At 38.7% G+C, this 21988-nt stretch overlaps 10 non-coding genes across 10 annotated transcripts; all 10 read left to right on the top strand.

The window, feature by feature from the left end:
* The first annotated feature begins 727 nt into the window (after positions 1–727).
* Positions 728–800, top strand: TRNAN-AUU (transfer RNA asparagine (anticodon AUU)). Its single transcript has one exon. It is a non-coding gene; the product is annotated as a tRNA-Asn (tRNA).
* Positions 801–2479: 1679 nt separating this feature from the next.
* On the top strand, positions 2480–2552 carry TRNAN-AUU (transfer RNA asparagine (anticodon AUU)). The gene has a single exon. It is a non-coding gene; the product is annotated as a tRNA-Asn (tRNA).
* Positions 2553–3947: 1395 nt separating this feature from the next.
* TRNAN-AUU (transfer RNA asparagine (anticodon AUU)) lies at positions 3948–4020 on the top strand. Its single transcript has one exon. It is a non-coding gene; the product is annotated as a tRNA-Asn (tRNA).
* A 1679-nt stretch (positions 4021–5699) lies between these two features.
* TRNAN-AUU (transfer RNA asparagine (anticodon AUU)) lies at positions 5700–5772 on the top strand. Its single transcript has one exon. It is a non-coding gene; the product is annotated as a tRNA-Asn (tRNA).
* Positions 5773–7167: 1395 nt separating this feature from the next.
* Positions 7168–7240, top strand: TRNAN-AUU (transfer RNA asparagine (anticodon AUU)). The gene has a single exon. It is a non-coding gene; the product is annotated as a tRNA-Asn (tRNA).
* A 1533-nt stretch (positions 7241–8773) lies between these two features.
* On the top strand, positions 8774–8846 carry TRNAN-AUU (transfer RNA asparagine (anticodon AUU)). Its single transcript has one exon. It is a non-coding gene; the product is annotated as a tRNA-Asn (tRNA).
* An 809-nt stretch (positions 8847–9655) lies between these two features.
* TRNAK-CUU (transfer RNA lysine (anticodon CUU)) lies at positions 9656–9728 on the top strand. Its single transcript has one exon. It is a non-coding gene; the product is annotated as a tRNA-Lys (tRNA).
* Positions 9729–10096: 368 nt separating this feature from the next.
* On the top strand, positions 10097–10169 carry TRNAS-GCU (transfer RNA serine (anticodon GCU)). Its single transcript has one exon. It is a non-coding gene; the product is annotated as a tRNA-Ser (tRNA).
* Positions 10170–10831: 662 nt separating this feature from the next.
* Positions 10832–10904, top strand: TRNAN-AUU (transfer RNA asparagine (anticodon AUU)). The gene has a single exon. It is a non-coding gene; the product is annotated as a tRNA-Asn (tRNA).
* Positions 10905–11419: 515 nt separating this feature from the next.
* Positions 11420–11492, top strand: TRNAS-GCU (transfer RNA serine (anticodon GCU)). The gene has a single exon. It is a non-coding gene; the product is annotated as a tRNA-Ser (tRNA).
* Positions 11493–21988: the final 10496 nt, after the last annotated feature.

The raw sequence follows: 21988 nt of genomic DNA on the forward strand, positions 1-21988 counted from the left end.
GTGGCTCAATGGTTAGCGCGTTCGGCTGTTATCCGAAAGGTTAGTGGCTCAAGCTCACCCGGGAACGTTGGTGTTAAGTTTTATAAGTAACGTAAAAATCATAGTTTCTCCGCAATACCTGACAGACAGTTTATTTCTGAGCTTCCGTGGCTCAATGGTTTGCGCGTTCAGCTGTTAACCGAAAGGTTGGTGGTTCGAGCCCACCCGAGAGAGATGTTGTGGGGTCTCAGATGTAGCGTAAAAAGTCATAAGTTTTCTACAATACCTGACAACCATTTAATTTCTGAGCTTCCGTGGCTCAATGGTTAGCGCGTTCGGCTATTAACCGAAAGGTTGGTGGGTCGAGCCCACCCGGGAGAGATGTTGTGGGGTCTCAGATGTAGCGTAAAAAGTCATACGTTTTCCACAATACCTGACAACCATTTAATTTCTGAGTTTCCGTGGCTCAATGGTTAGCGCGTTCGGCTGTTATCCGAAAGGTTAGTGGCTCAAGCTCACCCGGGAACGTTGGTGTTAAGTTTTATAAGTAACGTAAAAATCATAGTTTCTCCGCAATACCTGACAGACAGTTTATTTCTGAGCTTCCGTGGCTCAATGGTTTGCGCGTTCAGCTGTTAACCGAAAGGTTGGTGGTTCGAGCCCACCCGGGAGAGATGTTGTGGGGTCTCAGATGTAGCGTAAAAAGTCATAAGTTTTCCACAATACCTGACAACCATTTTATTTCTGAGCTTCCGTGGCTCAATGGTTAGCGCGTTCGGCTATTAACCGAAAGGTTGGTGGGTCGAGCCCACCCGGGAGCGGTGTTGCGATAATTCAAATGTAACGTAAAAAGCCAATTTTTTTCAGCAATACCTGACGACCATTTAATATTTGGGCTTCCGTTGCGCAATGGTTATCGCGTTCAGCTGTTAACCGAAAGGTTGGTGGTTCGAGCCCACCCGGGAGAGATGTTGTGGGGTCTCAGATGTAGCGTAAAAAGTCATAAGTTTTCCACAATACCTGACAACCATTTAATTTCTGAGCTTCCGTGGCTCAATGGTTATCGCGTTCAGCTGTTAACCGAAAGGTTGGTGGTTCGAGACCACCCGGGAGCGGTGTTGTGAGGTCTCAGATGTAACGTAAAAAGTCAGTGTTTTTGCACAATACCAGACGAACATTTAATTTTTGGGCTTCCGTGGCGCAATGGTTAGCGCGTTCGGCTGTTAACCGAAAGGTTGGTGGTTCGAGCCCATCCGGGAGCGGTGTTGTGAGGTCTCAGATGTAACGTAAAAAGTCGGTTTTTTTTCCACAATGCCTGACGAAAATCTAATTTTTGGGCTTCCGTGGCGTAAAGGTTAGCGCGTTCAGCTGTTAACCGAAAGGTTGGTGGTTTGAGCGGTGTTGTGAGGTCTCAGATGTGACGTAAAAAGTCAAAGTTTTTCCACAATACCTGACGTCCATTTAATATTTGCGTTTCCGTTGCGCAATGGTTATCGCGTTCAGCTGTTAACCGAAAGGTTGATGGTTCGAGCCCACCCGGGAGCGGTGTTGTGAGGTCTCAGATGTAACGTAAAAAGCCAGTGTTTTTGCACAATACCAGACGAACATTTAATTTTTGGGCTTCCGTTGCGCAATGGTTATCGCGTTCAGCTGTTAACCGAAAGGTTGGTGGTTCGAGCCCACCCGGGAGCGGTGTTGTGAGGTCTCAGATGTAACGTAAAAAGTCAGTGTTTTTGCACAATACCAGACGAACATTTAATTTTTGGGCTTCCGTGGCGCAATGGTTAGCGCGTTCGGCTGTTAACCGAAAGGTTGGTGGTTCGAGCCCATCCGGGAACGTTGGTGTTAAGTTTTATAAGTAACGTAAAAAGTCATAGTTTCTCCGCAATACCTGACAGACAGTTTATTTCTGAGCTTCCGTGGCTCAATGGTTTGCGCGTTCAGCTGTTAACCGAAAGGTTGGTGGTTCGAGCCCACCCGGGAGAGATGTTGTGGGGTCTCAGATGCAGCGTAAAAAGTCATAAGTTTTCTACAATACCTGACAACCATTTAATTTCTGAGCTTCCGTGGCTCAATGGTTAGCGCGTTCGGCTATTAACCGAAAGGTTGGTGGGTCGAGCCCACCCGGGAGAGATGTTGTGGGGTCTCAGATGTAGCGTAAAAAGTCATAGTTTCTCCGCAATTCCTGACAACCATTTAATTTCTGAGTTTCCGTGGCTCAATGGTTAGCGCGTTCGGCTGTTATCCGAAAGGTTAGTGGCTCAAGCCCACCCGGGAACGTTGGTGTTAAGTTTTATAAGTAACGTAAAAATCATAGTTTCTCCGCAATACCTGACAGACAGTTTATTTCTGAGCTTCCGTGGCTCAATGGTTTGCGCGTTCAGCTGTTAACCGAAAGGTTGGTGGTTCGAGCCCACCCGGGAGAGATGTTGTGGGGTCTCAGATGTAGCGTAAAAAGTCATACGTTTTCCACAATACCTGACAACCATTTAATTTCTGAGCTTCCATGGCTCAATGGTTAGCGCGTTCGGCTATTAACCGAAAGGTTGGTGGGTCGAGCCCACCCGGGAGCGGTGTTGCGAGAATTCAAATGTAACGTAAAAAGCCAATTTTTTTCAGCAATACCTGACGACCATTTAATTTCTGAGCTTCCGTGGCTCAATGGTTAGCGCGTTCGGCTATTAACCGAAAGGTTGGTGGGTCGAGCCCACCCAGGAGAGATGTTGTGGGGTCGCAGATGTAGCGTAAAAAGTCATAAGTTTTCCACAATACCTGACAACCATTTAATTTCTGAGTTTCCATGGCTCAATGGTTAGCGCGTTCGGCTGTTATCCGAAAGGTTGGTGGCTCAAGCCCTCCCGGGAACGTTGGTGTTAAGTTTTATAAGTAACGTAAAAAGTCATAGTTTCTCCGCAATACCTGACAGACAGTTTATTTCTGAGCTTCCGTGGCTCAATGGTTTGCGCGTTCAGCTGTTAACCGAAAGGTTGGTGGTTCGAGCCCACCCGGGAGAGATGTTGTGGGGTCTCAGATGTAGCGTAAAAAGTCATAAGTTTTCTACAATACCTGACAACCATTTAATTTCTGAGCTTCCGTGGCTCAATGGTTAGCGCGTTCGGCTATTAACCGAAAGGTTGGTGGGTCGAGCCCACCCGGGAGAGATGTTGTGGGGTCTCAGATGTAGCGTAAAAAGTCATACGTTTTCCACAATACCTGACAACCATTTAATTTCTGAGTTTCCGTGGCTCAATGGTTAGCGCGTTCGGCTGTTATCCGAAAGGTTAGTGGCTCAAGCTCACCCGGGAACGTTGGTGTTAAGTTTTATAAGTAACGTAAAAATCATAGTTTCTCCGCAATACCTGACAGACAGTTTATTTCTGAGCTTCCGTGGCTCAATGGTTTGCGCGTTCAGCTGTTAACCGAAAGGTTGGTGGTTCGAGCCCACCCGAGAGAGATGTTGTGGGGTCTCAGATGTAGCGTAAAAAGTCATAAGTTTTCTACAATACCTGACAACCATTTAATTTCTGAGCTTCCGTGGCTCAATGGTTAGCGCGTTCGGCTATTAACCGAAAGGTTGGTGGGTCGAGCCCACCCGGGAGAGATGTTGTGGGGTCTCAGATGTAGCGTAAAAAGTCATACGTTTTCCACAATACCTGACAACCATTTAATTTCTGAGTTTCCGTGGCTCAATGGTTAGCGCGTTCGGCTGTTATCCGAAAGGTTAGTGGCTCAAGCTCACCCGGGAACGTTGGTGTTAAGTTTTATAAGTAACGTAAAAATCATAGTTTCTCCGCAATACCTGACAGACAGTTTATTTCTGAGCTTCCGTGGCTCAATGGTTTGCGCGTTCAGCTGTTAACCGAAAGGTTGGTGGTTCGAGCCCACCCGGGAGAGATGTTGTGGGGTCTCAGATGTAGCGTAAAAAGTCATAAGTTTTCCACAATACCTGACAACCATTTTATTTCTGAGCTTCCGTGGCTCAATGGTTAGCGCGTTCGGCTATTAACCGAAAGGTTGGTGGGTCGAGCCCACCCGGGAGCGGTGTTGCGATAATTCAAATGTAACGTAAAAAGCCAATTTTTTTCAGCAATACCTGACGACCATTTAATATTTGGGCTTCCGTTGCGCAATGGTTATCGCGTTCAGCTGTTAACCGAAAGGTTGGTGGTTCGAGCCCACCCGGGAGAGATGTTGTGGGGTCTCAGATGTAGCGTAAAAAGTCATAAGTTTTCCACAATACCTGACAACCATTTAATTTCTGAGCTTCCGTGGCTCAATGGTTATCGCGTTCAGCTGTTAACCGAAAGGTTGGTGGTTCGAGACCACCCGGGAGCGGTGTTGTGAGGTCTCAGATGTAACGTAAAAAGTCAGTGTTTTTGCACAATACCAGACGAACATTTAATTTTTGGGCTTCCGTGGCGCAATGGTTAGCGCGTTCGGCTGTTAACCGAAAGGTTGGTGGTTCGAGCCCATCCGGGAGCGGTGTTGTGAGGTCTCAGATGTAACGTAAAAAGTCGGTTTTTTTTCCACAATGCCTGACGAAAATCTAATTTTTGGGCTTCCGTGGCGTAAAGGTTAGCGCGTTCAGCTGTTAACCGAAAGGTTGGTGGTTTGAGCGGTGTTGTGAGGTCTCAGATGTGACGTAAAAAGTCAAAGTTTTTCCACAATACCTGACGTCCATTTAATATTTGCGTTTCCGTTGCGCAATGGTTATCGCGTTCAGCTGTTAACCGAAAGGTTGATGGTTCGAGCCCACCCGGGAGCGGTGTTGTGAGGTCTCAGATGTAACGTAAAAAGCCAGTGTTTTTGCACAATACCAGACGAACATTTAATTTTTGGGCTTCCGTTGCGCAATGGTTATCGCGTTCAGCTGTTAACCGAAAGGTTGGTGGTTCGAGCCCACCCGGGAGCGGTGTTGTGAGGTCTCAGATGTAACGTAAAAAGTCAGTGTTTTTGCACAATACCAGACGAACATTTAATTTTTGGGCTTCCGTGGCGCAATGGTTAGCGCGTTCGGCTGTTAACCGAAAGGTTGGTGGTTCGAGCCCATCCGGGAACGTTGGTGTTAAGTTTTATAAGTAACGTAAAAAGTCATAGTTTCTCCGCAATACCTGACAGACAGTTTATTTCTGAGCTTCCGTGGCTCAATGGTTTGCGCGTTCAGCTGTTAACCGAAAGGTTGGTGGTTCGAGCCCACCCGGGAGAGATGTTGTGGGGTCTCAGATGCAGCGTAAAAAGTCATAAGTTTTCTACAATACCTGACAACCATTTAATTTCTGAGCTTCCGTGGCTCAATGGTTAGCGCGTTCGGCTATTAACCGAAAGGTTGGTGGGTCGAGCCCACCCGGGAGAGATGTTGTGGGGTCTCAGATGTAGCGTAAAAAGTCATAGTTTCTCCGCAATTCCTGACAACCATTTAATTTCTGAGTTTCCGTGGCTCAATGGTTAGCGCGTTCGGCTGTTATCCGAAAGGTTAGTGGCTCAAGCCCACCCGGGAACGTTGGTGTTAAGTTTTATAAGTAACGTAAAAATCATAGTTTCTCCGCAATACCTGACAGACAGTTTATTTCTGAGCTTCCGTGGCTCAATGGTTTGCGCGTTCAGCTGTTAACCGAAAGGTTGGTGGTTCGAGCCCACCCGGGAGAGATGTTGTGGGGTCTCAGATGTAGCGTAAAAAGTCATACGTTTTCCACAATACCTGACAACCATTTAATTTCTGAGCTTCCATGGCTCAATGGTTAGCGCGTTCGGCTATTAACCGAAAGGTTGGTGGGTCGAGCCCACCCGGGAGCGGTGTTGCGAGAATTCAAATGTAACGTAAAAAGCCAATTTTTTTCAGCAATACCTGACGACCATTTAATTTCTGAGCTTCCGTGGCTCAATGGTTAGCGCGTTCGGCTATTAACCGAAAGGTTGGTGGGTCGAGCCCACCCAGGAGAGATGTTGTGGGGTCGCAGATGTAGCGTAAAAAGTCATAAGTTTTCCACAATACCTGACAACCATTTAATTTCTGAGTTTCCATGGCTCAATGGTTAGCGCGTTCGGCTGTTATCCGAAAGGTTGGTGGCTCAAGCCCTCCCGGGAACGTTGGTGTTAAGTTTTATAAGTAACGTAAAAAGTCATAGTTTCTCCGCAATACCTGACAGACAGTTTATTTCTGAGCTTCCGTGGCTCAATGGTTTGCGCGTTCAGCTGTTAACCGAAAGGTTGGTGGTTCGAGCCCACCCGGGAGAGATGTTGTGGGGTCTCAGATGTAGCGTAAAAAGTCATAAGTTTTCTACAATACCTGACAACCATTTAATTTCTGAGCTTCCGTGGCTCAATGGTTAGCGCGTTCGGCTATTAACCGAAAGGTTGGTGGGTCGAGCCCACCCGGGAGAGATGTTGTGGGGTCTCAGATGTAGCGTAAAAAGTCATACGTTTTCCACAATACCTGACAACCATTTAATTTCTGAGTTTCCGTGGCTCAATGGTTAGCGCGTTCGGCTGTTATCCGAAAGGTTAGTGGCTCAAGCTCACCCGGGAACGTTGGTGTTAAATTTTATAAGTAACGTAAAAATCATAGTTTCTCCGCAATACCTGACAGACAGTTTATTTCTGAGCTTCCGTGGCTCAATGGTTTGCGCGTTCAGCTGTTAACCGAAAGGTTGGTGGTTCGAGCCCACCCGGGAGAGATGTTGTGGGGTCTCAGATGTAGCGTAAAAAGTCATAAGTTTTCTACAATACCTGACAACCATTTAATTTCTGAGCTTCCGTGGCTCAATGGTTAGCGCGTTCGGCTATTAACCGAAAGGTTGGTGGGTCGAGCCCACCCGGGAGAGATGTTGTGGGGTCTCAGATGTAGCGTAAAAAGTCATACGTTTTCCACAATACCTGACAACCATTTAATTTCTGAGTTTCCGTGGCTCAATGGTTAGCGCGTTCGGCTGTTATCCGAAAGGTTAGTGGCTCAAGCTCACCCGGGAACGTTGGTGTTAAGTTTTATAAGTAACGTAAAAATCATAGTTTCTCCGCAATACCTGACAGACAGTTTATTTCTGAGCTTCCGTGGCTCAATGGTTTGCGCGTTCAGCTGTTAACCGAAAGGTTGGTGGTTCGAGCCCACCCGGGAGAGATGTTGTGGGGTCTCAGATGTAGCGTAAAAAGTCATAAGTTTTCCACAATACCTGACAACCATTTTATTTCTGAGCTTCCGTGGCTCAATGGTTAGCGCGTTCGGCTATTAACCGAAAGGTTGGTGGGTCGAGCCCACCCGGGAGCGGTGTTGCGATAATTCAAATGTAACGTAAAAAGCCAATTTTTTTCAGCAATACCTGACGACCATTTAATATTTGGGCTTCCGTTGCGCAATGGTTATCGCGTTCAGCTGTTAACCGAAAGGTTGGTGGTTCGAGCCCACCCGGGAGAGATGTTGTGGGGTCTCAGATGTAGCGTAAAAAGTCATAAGTTTTCCACAATACCTGACAACCATTTAATTTCTGAGCTTCCGTGGCTCAATGGTTATCGCGTTCAGCTGTTAACCGAAAGGTTGGTGGTTCGAGACCACCCGGGAGCGGTGTTGTGAGGTCTCAGATGTAACGTAAAAAGTCAGTGTTTTTGCACAATACCAGACGAACATTTAATTTTTGGGCTTCCGTGGCGCAATGGTTAGCGCGTTCGGCTGTTAACCGAAAGGTTGGTGGTTCGAGCCCATCCGGGAGCGGTGTTGTGAGGTCTCAGATGTAACGTAAAAAGTCGGTTTTTTTTCCACAATGCCTGACGAAAATCTAATTTTTGGGCTTCCGTGGCGTAAAGGTTAGCGCGTTCAGCTGTTAACCGAAAGGTTGGTGGTTTGAGCGGTGTTGTGAGGTCTCAGATGTGACGTAAAAAGTCAAAGTTTTTCCACAATACCTGACGTCCATTTAATATTTGCGTTTCCGTTGCGCAATGGTTATCGCGTTCAGCTGTTAACCGAAAGGTTGATGGTTCGAGCCCACCCGGGAGCGGTGTTGTGAGGTCTCAGATGTAACGTAAAAAGCCAGTGTTTTTGCACAATACCAGACGAACATTTAATTTTTGGGCTTCCGTGGCGCAATGGTTAGCGCGTTCGGCTGTTAACCGAAAGGTTGGTGGTTCGAGCCCATCCGGGAGCGGTGTTGTGAGGTATCAGATGTAACGTAAAAAGTCGGTGTTTTTCCACAATGCCTGACGAACATCTAATTTTTGGGCATCCGTGGCGTAAAGGTTAGCGCGTTCAGCTTATAACCGAAAGGTTGGTGGTTCGAGCCCACCCGGGAGAGATGTTGTGGGGTCTCAGATGTAGCGTAAAAAGTCATAAGTTTTCCACAATACCTGAAAACCATTTAATTTCTGAGTTTCCGTGGCGCAATGGTTAGCGCGTTCGGCTGTTATCCGAAAGGTTGGTGGCTCAAGCCCACCCGGGAACGTTGGTGTTAAGTTTTATAAGTAACGTAAAAAGTCATAGTTTCTCCGCAATACCTGACAACCAGTTTATTTCTGAGCTTCCGTGGCTCAATTGTTTGCGCGTTCAGCTGTTAACCGAAAGGTTGGTGGTTCCATTCCACCCGGGAGAGGTGTTGTGGGGTCTCAGATGTAGCGTAAAAAGTCAAAAGTTTTCCACGATACTTGACGACCATTTCATTTTTGGGCTTCCGTGGCGCAATGGTTAGCGCGTTCGGCTGTTAACTGAAAGGTTGGTGGTTCGAGCCCACCCGGGAGCGGTGTTGTGAGGTCTCAGATGTGACGTAAAAAGTCAAAGTTTTTCCACAATACCTGACGTCCATTTAATATTTGGGCTTCCGTGGCGCAATGGTTAGCGCGTTCGGCTATTAACCGAAAGGATGGTGGGTCGAGCCCACCCGGTAGCGGTGTTGCGAGATCTCAAATGTAACGTAAAAAGCCAAAGTTTTTCAGCAATATCTGACGACCATTTAATTTTTGGGCTTCCGTGGCGCAATGGTTAGCGCGTTCGGCTGTTAACCGAAAGGTTGGTGGTTCGAGCCCATCCGGGAGCAGGGTTGTGAGGTCTCAGATGTAACGTAAAAAGCCTGTGTTTTTGCACAATACCAGACGAACATTTAATTTTTGGGCTTCCGTGGCGCAATGGTTAGCGCGTTCGGCTGTTAACCGAAAGGTTGGTGGTTCGAGCCCATCCGGGAGCGGTGTTGTGAGGTCTCAGATGTAACGTAAAAAGTCGATGTTTTTCCACAATGCCTGACGAACATCTAATTTTTGGGCATCCGTGGCGTAAAGGTTAGCGCGTTCAGCTTATAACCGAAAGGTTGGTGGCTCAAGCCCACCCGGGAACGTTGGTGTTAAGTTTTATAAGTAACGTAAAAAGTCATAGTTTCTCCGCAATGCCTGACAACCAGTTTATTTCTGAGCTTCCGTGGCTCAATTGTTTGCGCGTTCAGCTGTTAACCGAAAGGTTGGTGGTTCCATTCCACCCGGGAGAGGTGTTGTGGGGTCTCAGATGTAGCGTAAAAAGTCAAAAGTTTTCCACGATACTTGACGACCATTTCATTTTTGGGCTTCCGTGGCGCAATGGTTAGCGCGTTCGGCTGTTAACTGAAAGGTTGGTGGTTCGAGCCCACCCGGGAGCGGTGTTGTGAGGTCTCAGATGTGACGTAAAAAGTCAAAGTTTTTCCACAATACCTGACGTCCATTTAATATTTGGGCTTCCGTGGCGCAATGGTTAGCGCGTTCGGCTCTTAACCGAAAGGTTGGTGGTTCGAGCCCATCCGGGAGCGGTGTTGTGAGGTCTCAGATGTGACGTAAAAAGTCAAAGTTTTTCCACAATACCTGACGTCCATTTAATATTTGGGCTTCCGTGGCGCAATGGTTAACGCGTTCGGCTGTTAACCGAAAGGTTGGTGGTTCGAGCCCACCCATGAGAGGTGTTGTAGGGTCTCAGATGTAGCGTAAAAAGTCATAAGTTTTCCACAATACCGGACAACCATTGAATTTCTGAGCTTCCGTGGCGCAATGGTTAGCGCGTTCGGCTGTTAACCGAAAGGTTGGTGGTTCGAGCCCACCCGGGAGCGGTGTTGTGAGATATCAAATGTAACGTAAAAAGCCAAAGTTTTTCAACAATACTTGACGACCATTTAATTTTTGGGCTTCCGTGGCGCAATGGTTAGCGCGTTCGGCTGCTAACCGAAAGGTTGGTGGTTCGAGCCCATCCGGGAGCGGTGTTGTGAGGTTTCAGATGTGACGTAAAAAGTCAAAGTTTTTCCACAATACCTGACGTCCATTTAATATTTGGGCTTCCGTTGCGCAATGGTTATCGCGTTCAGCTGTTAACCGAAGGGTTGGTGGTTCGAGCCTACCCGGGAGCGGTGTTGTGAGGTCTCAGATGTAACGTAAAAAGTCAGTGTTTTTGCTCAATACCTGACGTCCATTTAATATTTGGGCTTCCGTGGCGCAATGGTTAGCGCGTTCGGCTGTTAACCGAAAGGTTGGTGGTTCGAGCCCATCCGGGAGCGGTGTTGTGAGGTCTCAGATGTGACGTAAAAAGTCAAAGTTTTTCCACAATACCTGACGTCCATTTAATATTTGGGCTTCCGTTGCGCAATGGTTATCGCGTTCAGCTGTTAACCGAAGGGTTGGTGGTTCGAGCCTACCCGGGAGCGGTGTTGTGAGGTCTCAGATGTAACGTAAAAAGTCGGTGTTTTTCCACAATGCCTGACGAAAATCTAATTTTTGGGCTTCCGTGGCGTAAAGGTTAGCGCGTTCAGCTGTTAACCGAAAGGTTGGTGGTTCGAGCCCACCCGGGAGAGATGTTGTGGGGTCTCAGATGTAGCGTAAAAAGTCATAAGTTTTCCACAATACCTGACAACCATTAAATTGCTGAGCTTCCGTGGCTCAATGGTTAGCGCGTTCGGCTATTAACCGAAAGGTTGGTGGGTCGAGCCCACCCGGGAGCGGTGTTGTGAGGTCTCAGATGTGACGTAAAAAGTCAAAGTTTTTCCACAATACCTGACGTCCATTTAATATTTGGGCTTCCGTGGCGCAATGGTTAGCGCGTTCGGCTGTTAACCGAAAGGTTGGTGGTTCGAGCCCATCCGGAAGCGGTGTTGTGAGGTCTCAGATGTGACGTTAAAAGTCAAAGTTTTTCCACAATACCTGACGTCCATTTAATATTTGGGCTTCCGTGGCGCAATGGTTAACGCGTTCGGCTGTTAACCGAAAGGTTGGTGGTTCGAGCCCACCCATGAGAGGTGTTGTAGGGTCTCAGATGTAGCGTAAAAAGTCATAAGTTTTCCACAATACCGGACAACCATTGAATTTCTGAGCTTCCGTGGCGCAATGGTTAGCGCGTTCGGCTGTTAACCGAAAGGTTGGTGGTTCGAGCCCACCCGGGAGCGGTGTTGTGATATATCAAATGTAACGTAAAAAGCCAAAGTTTTTCAACAATACTTGACGACCATTTAATTTTTGGGCTTCCGTGGCGCAATGGTTAGCGCGTTCGGCTGCTAACCGAAAGGTTGGTGGTTCGAGCCCATCCGGGAGCGGTGTTGTGAGGTTTCAGATGTGACGTAAAAAGTCAAAGTTTTTCCACAATACCTGACGTCCATTTAATATTTGGGCTTCCGTTGCGCAATGGTTATCGCGTTCAGCTGTTAACCGAAGGGTTGGTGGTTCGAGCCTACCCGGGAGCGGTGTTGTGAGGTCTCAGATGTAACGTAAAAAGTCAGTGTTTTTGCTCAATACCTGACGTCCATTTAATATTTGAGCTTCCGTGGCGCAATGGTTAGCGCGTTCGGCTGTTAACCGAAAGGTTGGTGGTTCGAGCCCATCCAGGAGCGGTGTTGTGAGGTCTCAGATGTAAAGTAAAAACCCGTGGTTTTCCACAATACCTGACAACATTTTAAATTCTAAGCTTCCGTTGCGCAATGGTTATCGCGTTCATCTGTTAACCGAAAGGTTGGTGATTCAAGCCCACCAGGGAGCGTTGTTGTGACATCTCAAATTTAACGTTAAAAGCCAAAGATTTTCCACAATACCTGACGACCATTTAATTTCAGAGCTTCCGTGGCTCAATGAAATTGGCGTTCGGCTTTTAACCTTTTCGAAAACGACGTTTCTCGACCAGGGAAGCACATTTTGAGTATTTTTTCAATATTTTCAAATATAACCACTGAAACCATTATTTTTGTACTTTTTGCTTTAATTCAAGCAAATGTAACGATATTCATTCAAAAAACTGTTTAAATTCAATTTTCAAGAAGAAATCGTTGTCACGGATTTTGTATCTTGAAGAAAAAAAACATGCGATTTTTTCGGAACACTTTTGAATGCATCTTCTTCTGGACAAATTTTTGACTGAATTCGGCTTAATTACCTATAAAATACTCATTAAAAGTGATTTCATCTCGATTGATCAATAAATAAAAATGTACCTCGATTTTTAAAACCATTTTCAAAATCGACGTTTCTCGACCAGAGAAGCACATTTTGAGTATTTTTTCACTATTTTCAAATATAACCACTGAAACCATTATTTTTGTATTTTTTGCTGTAATTCAAGCAAATGTAACGATATTTATTCAAAAAACTGTTCAAATTCAATTTTCAGTAAGAAATCATTGTCACGGATTTTGTATCTTGAAGAAAAAAAACATGCGATTTTTTCGATACACTTTTGAATGCATTTTTTCAGGACAAATTTTTGACCGTATTCAGCTTAATTACCTACAAAATGCTCAATAAAAGTGATTTCATCTCGATTGATCAATAAATTAAAATGTACCTCGATTTTTAATACCATTTTCAAAATCGACGTTTCTCGACCAGAAAAGCACATTTTGAGAATTTTTCCACTATTTTCACATATAACCACTGAACCCATTATTTTTGTATTTTTTTCTGTAATTCAAGCAAATGTAACGATATTCATTCAAAAAACTGTCAAATTCAATTTTCAATAAGAAATCGTTGTCACGGATTTTGTATCTTGAAGAAAAAAAACATGCGATTTTTTCGGTACACTTTTCAATGCATTTTTTTCTGGACAAATTTTTGACCGAATTCAGCTTAATTACCTACAAAATACTCATTAAAAGTGATTTCATCTCGATTGATCAATAAATAAAAATGTACCTCGATTTTTAATAACATTTTCGAAAACGACGTTTCTCGACCGCAGAAGCACATTTTGAGTATTTTTTCAATATTTTCAATTATAACCATTGAAACCATTATTTTTGTATTTTTTGCTGTAATTCAAGCAAATGTAACGATATTCATTCAAAAAACTGTTCAAAATGAATTTTCAGTAAGAAATCGTTGTCACGGATTTTGTATCTTGAAGAAAAAAAACATACGATTTTTTCGGTACACTTTTGAATGCATTTTCTTCTGGACAAATTTTTGACCTAATTCAGCTTCTTGACCTACAAAATACTCATTAAAAGTGATTACATCTCGATTGATCAATAAATAAAAATGTACCTTGATTTTTAATAACATTTTCGAAAACGACGTTTCTCGACCAGAGAAGCACATTTTGAGTATTTTTTCAATATTTTCAAATATAACCAATGAATCCATTATTTTTGTACTTTTTGCTTTAATTCAAGCAAATGTAACGATATTCATTCAAAAAACTGTTCAAATTCAATTTTCAGTAAGAAATCATTGAAACGGATTTTGTATCTTGAAGAAAAAAAACATGCGATTTTTTCGGTACACTTTTGAATGCATTTTTTCAGGACAAATTTTTGACCGTATTCAGCTTAATTACCTACAAAATGCTCAATAAAAGTGATTTCATCTCGATTGATCAATAAATTAAAATGTACCTCGATTTTTAATACCATTTTCAAAATCGACGTTTCTCGACCAGAAAAGCACATTTTGAGAATTTTTCCACTATTTTCACATATAACCACTGAACCCATTATTTTTGTACTTTTTGCTTTAATTCAAGCAAATGTAACGATATTCATTCAAAAAACTGTTTAAATTCAATTTTCAAGAAGAAATCGTTGTCACGGATTTTGTATCTTGAAGAAAAAAAACATGCGATTTTTTCGGAACACTTTTGAATGCATCTTCTTCTGGACAAATTTTTGACTGAATTCGGCTTAATTACCTATAAAATACTCATTAAAAGTGATTTCATCTCGATTGATTAATAAATAAAAATGTACCTCGATTTTTAAAACCATTTTCAAAATCGACGTTTCTCGACCAGAGAAGCACATTTTGAGAATTTTTTCACTATTTTCAAATATAACCACTGAAACCATTATTTTTGTATTTTTTGCTGTAATTCAAGCAAATGTAACGATATTTATTCAAAAAACTGTTCAAATTCAATTTTCAGTAAGAAATCATTGTCACGGATTTTGTATCTTGAAGAAAAAAAACATGCGATTTTTTCGATACACTTTTGAATGCATTTTTTCAGGACAAATTTTTGACCGTATTCAGCTTAATTACCTACAAAATGCTCAATAAAAGTGATTTCATCTCGATTGATCAATAAATTAAAATGTACCTCGATTTTTAATACCATTTTCAAAATCGACGTTTCTCGACCAGAAAAGCACATTTTGAGAATTTTTCCACTATTTTCACATATAACCACTGAACCCATTATTTTTGTATTTTTTTCTGTAATTCAAGCAAATGTAACGATATTCATTCAAAAAACTGTCAAATTCAATTTTCAATAAGAAATCGTTGTCACGGATTTTGTATCTTGAAGAAAAAAAACATGCGATTTTTTCGGTACACTTTTCAATGCATTTTTTTCTGGACAAATTTTTGACCGAATTCAGCTTAATTACCTACAAAATACTCATTAAAAGTGATTTCATCTCGATTGATCAATAAATAAAAATGTACCTCGATTTTTAATAACATTTTCGAAAACGACGTTTCTCGACCGCAGAAGCACATTTTGAGTATTTTTTCAATATTTTCAATTATAACCATTGAAACCATTATTTTTGTATTTTTTGCTGTAATTCAAGCAAATGTAACGATATTCATTCAAAAAACTGTTCAAAATGAATTTTCAGTAAGAAATCGTTGTCACGGATTTTGTATCTTGAAGAAAAAAAACATACGATTTTTTCGGTACACTTTTGAATGCATTTTCTTCTGGACAAATTTTTGACCTAATTCAGCTTCTTGACCTACAAAATACTCATTAAAAGTGATTACATCTCGATTGATCAATAAATAAAAATGTACCTTGATTTTTAATAACATTTTCGAAAACGACGTTTCTCGACCAGAGAAGCACATTTTGAGTATTTTTTCAATATTTTCAAATATAACCAATGAATCCATTATTTTTGTACTTTTTGCTTTAATTCAAGCAAATGTAACGATATTCATTCAAAAAACTGTTCAAATTCAATTTTCAGTAAGAAATCATTGAAACGGATTTTGTATCTTGAAGAAAAAAAACATGCGATTTTTTCGGTACACTTTTGAATGCATTTTTTCAGGACAAATTTTTGACCGTATTCAGCTTAATTACCTACAAAATGCTCAATAAAAGTGATTTCATCTCGATTGATCAATAAATTAAAATGTACCTCGATTTTTAATACCATTTTCAAAATCGACGTTTCTCGACCAGAAAAGCACATTTTGAGAATTTTTCCACTATTTTCACATATAACCACTGAACCCATTATTTTTGTACTTTTTGCTTTAATTCAAGCAAATGTAACGATATTCATTCAAAAAACTGTTTAAATTCAATTTTCAAGAAGAAATCGTTGTCACGGATTTTGTATCTTGAAGAAAAAAAACATGCGATTTTTTCGGAACACTTTTGAATGCATCTTCTTCTGGACAAATTTTTGACTGAATTCGGCTTAATTACCTATAAAATACTCATTAAAAGTGATTTCATCTCGATTGATTAATAAATAAAAATGTACCTCGATTTTTAAAACCATTTTCAAAATCGACGTTTCTCGACCAGAGAAGCACATTTTGAGAATTTTTTCACTATTTTCAAATATAACCACTGAAACCATTTTTTTTGGATTTTTTGCTGTAATTCAAGCAAATGTAACGATATTCATTCAAAAAACTGTTTAAATTCAATTTTCAATAAGAAATCGTTGTCACGGATTTTGTATCTTGAAGAAAAAAAAACATGCGATTTTTTCGGTACACTTTTGAATGCATTTTTTTCTGGACAAATTTTTGACCGACTTAAGCTTAATTACCTATAAAATACTCGTTAAAAGCGATTTCATCTCGATTGATTAATAAATAAAAATGTACCTCGATTTTTAATAACATTTTCGAAAACGACGTTTCTCGACCAGAGAAGCACATTTTGAGTATTTTTTCACTATTTTCAAATATAACCACTGAAACCATTATTTTTGTATTTTTTGCTGTAATTCAAGCAAATGTAACGATATTTATTCAAAAAACTGTTCAAATTCAATTTTCAGTAAGAAATCATTGTCACGGATTTTGTACCTTGAAGAAAAAAAACATGCGATTTTTTCGATACACTTTTGAATGCATTTTTTCAGGACAAATTTTTGACCGTATTCAGCTTAATTACCTACAAAATGCTCAATAAAAGTGATTTCATCTCGATTGATCAATAAATTAAAATGTACCTCGATTTTTAATACCATTTTCAAAATCGACGTTTCTCGACCAGAAAAGCACATTTTGAGAATTTTTCCACTATTTTCACATATAACCACTGAACCCATTATTTTTGTATTTTTTTCTGTAATTCAAGCAAATGTAACGATATTCATTCAAAAAACTGTCAAATTCAATTTTCAATAAGAAATCGTTGTCACGGATTTTGTATCTTGAAGAAAAAAAACATGCGATTTTTTCGGTACACTTTTCAATGCATTTTTTTCTGGACAAATTTTTGACCGAATTCAGCTTAATTACCTACAAAATACTCATTAAAAGTGGTTTCATCTCGATTGATCAATAAATAAAAATGTACCTCGATTTTTAATAACATTTTCGAAAACGACGTTTCTCGACCGCAGAAGCACATTTTGAGTATTTTTTCAATATTTTCAATTATAACCATTGAAACCATTATTTTTGTATTTTTTGCTGTAATTCAAGCAAATGTAACGATATTCATTCAAAAAACTGTTCAAAATGAATTTTCAGTAAGAAATCGTTGTCACGGATTTTGTATCTTGAAGAAAAAAAACATACGATTTTTTCGGTACACTTTTGAATGCATTTTCTTCTGGACAAATTTTTGACCTAATTCAGCTTAAGTACCTACAAAATACTCATTAAAAGTGATTACATCTCGATTGATCAATAAATAAAAATGTACCTTGATTTTTAATAACATTTTCGAAAACGACGTTTCTCGACCAGAGAAGCACATTTTGAGTATTTTTTCAATATTTTCAAATATAACCAATGAATCCATTATTTTTGTACTTTTTGCTTTAATTCAAGCAAATGTAACGATATTCATTCAAAAAACTGTTCAAATTCAATTTTCAGTAAGAAATCATTGTCACGGATTTTGTATCTTGAAGAAAAAAAACATGCGATTTTTTCGGTACACTTTTGAATGCATTTTTTCAGGACAAATTTTTGACCGTATTCAGCTTAATTACCTACAAAATGCTCAATAAAAATGATTTCATCTCGATTGATCAATAAATTAAAATGTACCTCGATTTTTAATACCATTTTCAAAATCGACGTTTCTCGACCAGAAAAGCACATTTTGAGAATTTTTCCACTATTTTCACATATAACCACTGAACCCATTATTTTTGTATTTTTTGCTGTAATTCAAGCAATTGTAACGATATTCATTCAAAAAACTGTTTAAATTCAATTTTCAAGAAGAAATCGTTGTCACGGATTTTGTATCTTGAAGAAAAAAAACATGCGATTTTTTCGGAACACTTTTGAATGCATCTTCTTCTGGACAAATTTTTGACCGAATTCGGCTTAATTACCTATAAAATACTCATTAAAAGTGATTTCATCTCGATTGATCAATAAATAAAAATGAACCTCGATTTTTAAAACCATTTTCAAAATCGACGTTTCTCGACCAGAGAAGCACATTTTGAGAATTTTTTCACTATTTTCAAATATAACCACTGAAACCATTTTTTTTTGTATTTTTTGCTGTAATTCAAGCAAATGTAACGATATTCATTCAAAAAACTGTTTAAATTCAATTTTCAATAAGAAATCGTTGTCACGGATTTTGTATCTTGAAGAAAAAAAACATGCGATTTTTTCGGTACACTTTTGAATGCATTTTTTTCTGGACAAATTTTTGACCGACTTAAGCTTAATTACCTATAAAATACTCGTTAAAAGCGATTTCATCTCGATTGATCAATAAATAAAAATGTACCTCGATTTTAATAACATTTTCGAAAACGACGTTTCTCGACCAGAGAAGCACATTTTGAGTATTTTTTCACTATTTTCAAATATAACCACTGAAACCATTATTTTTGTATTTTTTGCTGTAATTCAAGCAAATGTAACGATATTTATTCAAAAAACTGTTCAAATTCAATTTTCAGTAAGAAATCATTGTCACGGATTTTGTATCTTGAAGAAAAAAAACATGCGATTTTTTCGGTACACTTTTGAATGCATTTTTTCAGGACAAATTTTTGACCGTATTCAGCTTAATTACCTACAAAATGCTCAATAAAAGTGATTTCATCTCGATTGATCAATAAATTAAAATGTACCTCGATTTTTAATAACATTTTCAAAATCGACGTTTCTCGACCAGAAAAGCACATTTTGAGAATTTTTCCACTATTTTCACATATAACCACTGAACCCATTATTTTTGTATTTTTTGCTGTAATTCAAGCAAATGTAACGATAATCATTCAAAAAACTGTCAAATTCAATTTTCAATAAGAAATCGTTGTCACGGATTTTGTATCTTGAAGAAAAAAAACATGCGATTTTTTCGGTACACTTTTCAATGCATTTTTTTCTGGACAAATTTTTGACCGAATTCAGCTTAATTACCTACAAAATACTCATTAAAAGTGATTTCATCTCGATTGATCAATAAATAAAAATGTACCTCGATTTTTAATAACATTTTCGAAAACGACGTTTCTCGACCACAGAAGCACATTTTGAGTATTTTTTCAATATTTTCAATTATAACCATTGAAACCATTATTTTTGTATTTCTTGCTGTAATTCAAGCAAATGTAACGATATTCATTCAAAAAACTGTTCAAAATGAATTTTCAGTAAGAAATCGTTGTCACGGATTTTGTATCTTGAAGAAAAAAAACATACGATTTTTTCGGTACACTTTTGAATGCATTTTCTTCTGGACAAATTTTTGACCTAATTCAGCTTAAGTACCTACAAAATACTCATTAAAAGTGATTACATCTCGATTGATCAATAACTAAAAATGTACCTTGATTTTTAATAACATTTTCGAAAACGACGTTTCTCGACCAGAGAAGCACATTTTGAGTATTTTTTCAATGTTTTCAAATATAACCAATGAATCCATTATTTTTGTACTTTTTGCTTTAATTCAAGCAAATGTAACGATATTCATTCAAAACACTGTTCAAATTTAATTTTCAGTAAGAAATCATTGTCACGGATTTTGTATCTTGAAGAAAAAAAACATGCGATTTTTTCGGTACACTTTTGAATGCCTTTTTTCAGGACAAATTTTTGACCGTATTCAGCTTAATTACCTACAAAATGCTCAATAAAAGTGATTTCATCTCGATTGATCAATAAATTAAAATGTACCTCGATTTTTAATACCATTTTCAAAATCGACGTTTCTCGACCAGAAAAGCACATTTTGAGAATTTTTCCACTATTTTCACATATAACCACTGAACCCATTATTTTTGTATTTTTTGCTGTAATTCAAGCAATTGTAACGATATTCATTCAAAAAACTTTCAAATTCAATTTTCAATAAGAAATCGTTGTCACGGATTTTCTATCTTGAAGAAAAAAAACATGCGATTTTTTCGGTACACTTTTCAATGCATTTTTTTCTGGACAAATTTTTGACCGAATTCAGCTTAATTACCTACAAAATACTCATTAAAAGTGATTTCATCTCGATTGATCAATAAATAAAAATGTACCTCGATTTTTAATAACATTTTCGAAAACGACGTTTCTCGACCACAGAAGCACATTTTGAGTATTTTTTCAATATTTTCAAATATAACCACTGAAACCATTATTTTTGTACTTTTTGCTAAAATTCAAGCAAATGTAACGATATTCATTCAAAAAACTGTTTAAATTAAATTTTCAATAAGAAATCGTTGTCACGGATTTTGTATCTTGAAGAAAAAAAAACATGCGATTTTTTCGGTACACTTTTGAATGCATTTTTTTCTGGACAAATTTTTGACCGACTTAAGCTTAATTACCTATAAAATACTCGTTAAAAGTGATTTCATCTCGATTGATCAATAAATAAAAATGTACCTCGATTTTTAATACCTTTTTCAAAATCGACGTTTCTCGACCAGAAAAGCACATTTTGAGAATTTTTTCACTATTTTCAAATATAACCACTGAAACCATTATTTTTGTATTTTTTGCTGTAATTCAAGCAAATGTAACGATATTTATTCCAAAAATTGTTCAAATTCAACTTTCAGTAAAAAATCGTTGTCACGGATTTTGTATGTTGAAGAAAAAAAACATGCGATTTTTTCGGTACACTTTTGAATGCATTTTTTCTGGACCAATCTTTGACCGAATTCAGCTTATTTACCTACAAAATACTCATTAAAAGTGTTTTCATCTCGATTGATCAATAAATAAAAATGTACCTCGATTCTTAATAACATTTTCGAAAACGACGTTTCTCGACCAGAGAAGCACATTTTGAGTATTTTTTCAATATTTTCAAATATAACCAATGAATCCATTATTTTTGTACTTTTTGCTTTAATTCAAGCAAATGTAACGATATTCATTCAAAAAACTGTTTAAATTCAATTTTCAAGAAGAAATCGTTGTCACGGATTTTGTATCTTGAAGAAAAAAAAACATGCGATTTTTTCGGTACACTTTTGAATGCATTTTTTTCTGGACAAATTTTTGACCGACTTAAGCTTAATTACCTATAAAATACTCGTTAAAAGTGATTTCATCTCGATTGATCAATAAATAAAAATGTACCTCGATTTTTAATACCTTTTTCAAAATCGACGTTTCTCGACCAGAAAAGCACATTTTGAGAATTTTTTCACTATTTTCAAATATAACCACTGAAACCATTATTTTTGTATTTTTTGCTGTAATTCAAGCAAATGTAACGATATTTATTCAAAAAATTGTTCAAATTCAATTTTCAGTAAAAAATCGTTGTCACGGATTTTGTATGTTGAAGAAAAAAAACATGCGATTTTTTCGGTACACTTTTGAATGCATTTTTTCTGGACAAATTTTTGACCGAATTCAGCTTAATTACCTACAAAATACTCATTAAAAGTGATTTCATCTCGATTGATCAATAAATAAAAATGTACCTCGATTTTTAATAACATTTTCGAAAACGACGTTTCTCGACGGTAATATCCTATTGGATAGAATCCCGTTGGATCGAATTCAAATTTCTAAAATTGTAGCCAAATTTAAAACAATTTATAGCCCAAAGAGCGATTTTCTACTGAATGGGAATATTTAAATGGAAGAGCTTTGGACTGAATGGGATGGGTTTACACATATAAAATCATAGCGTTTTCCTTGAGTTGCCGGGCTCCAGTAACGCAATGGATAAAGTGATTTGGATGATCGAAGAAGTTAAGCAGCATCGAGCGCCGTCAGTACTTGGGAGGGAGATCTCTTAATGGTAAGGTTAGATTACGTTAGGTATGGTTAGGTTAGGGTTAGACAATTTCCAAGAATGGAAGTTATTTTCTGAAATTTATTGAAGAATGTTATTGGTGAACACATATTATTTGCTGCAGTATCAAGAAGTTTAATAAGAAAATCAATTTTATTTTTAGGTTAGGTTAGGTTA

The sequence above is a fragment of the Phalangium opilio genome, unplaced genomic scaffold (genome assembly GCF_054372755.1).
Source record: "Phalangium opilio isolate 3A_F unplaced genomic scaffold, DU_Popi_V2 ptg000101l_1, whole genome shotgun sequence".
Lineage (NCBI taxonomy): Eukaryota > Metazoa > Arthropoda > Arachnida > Opiliones > Phalangiidae > Phalangium > Phalangium opilio.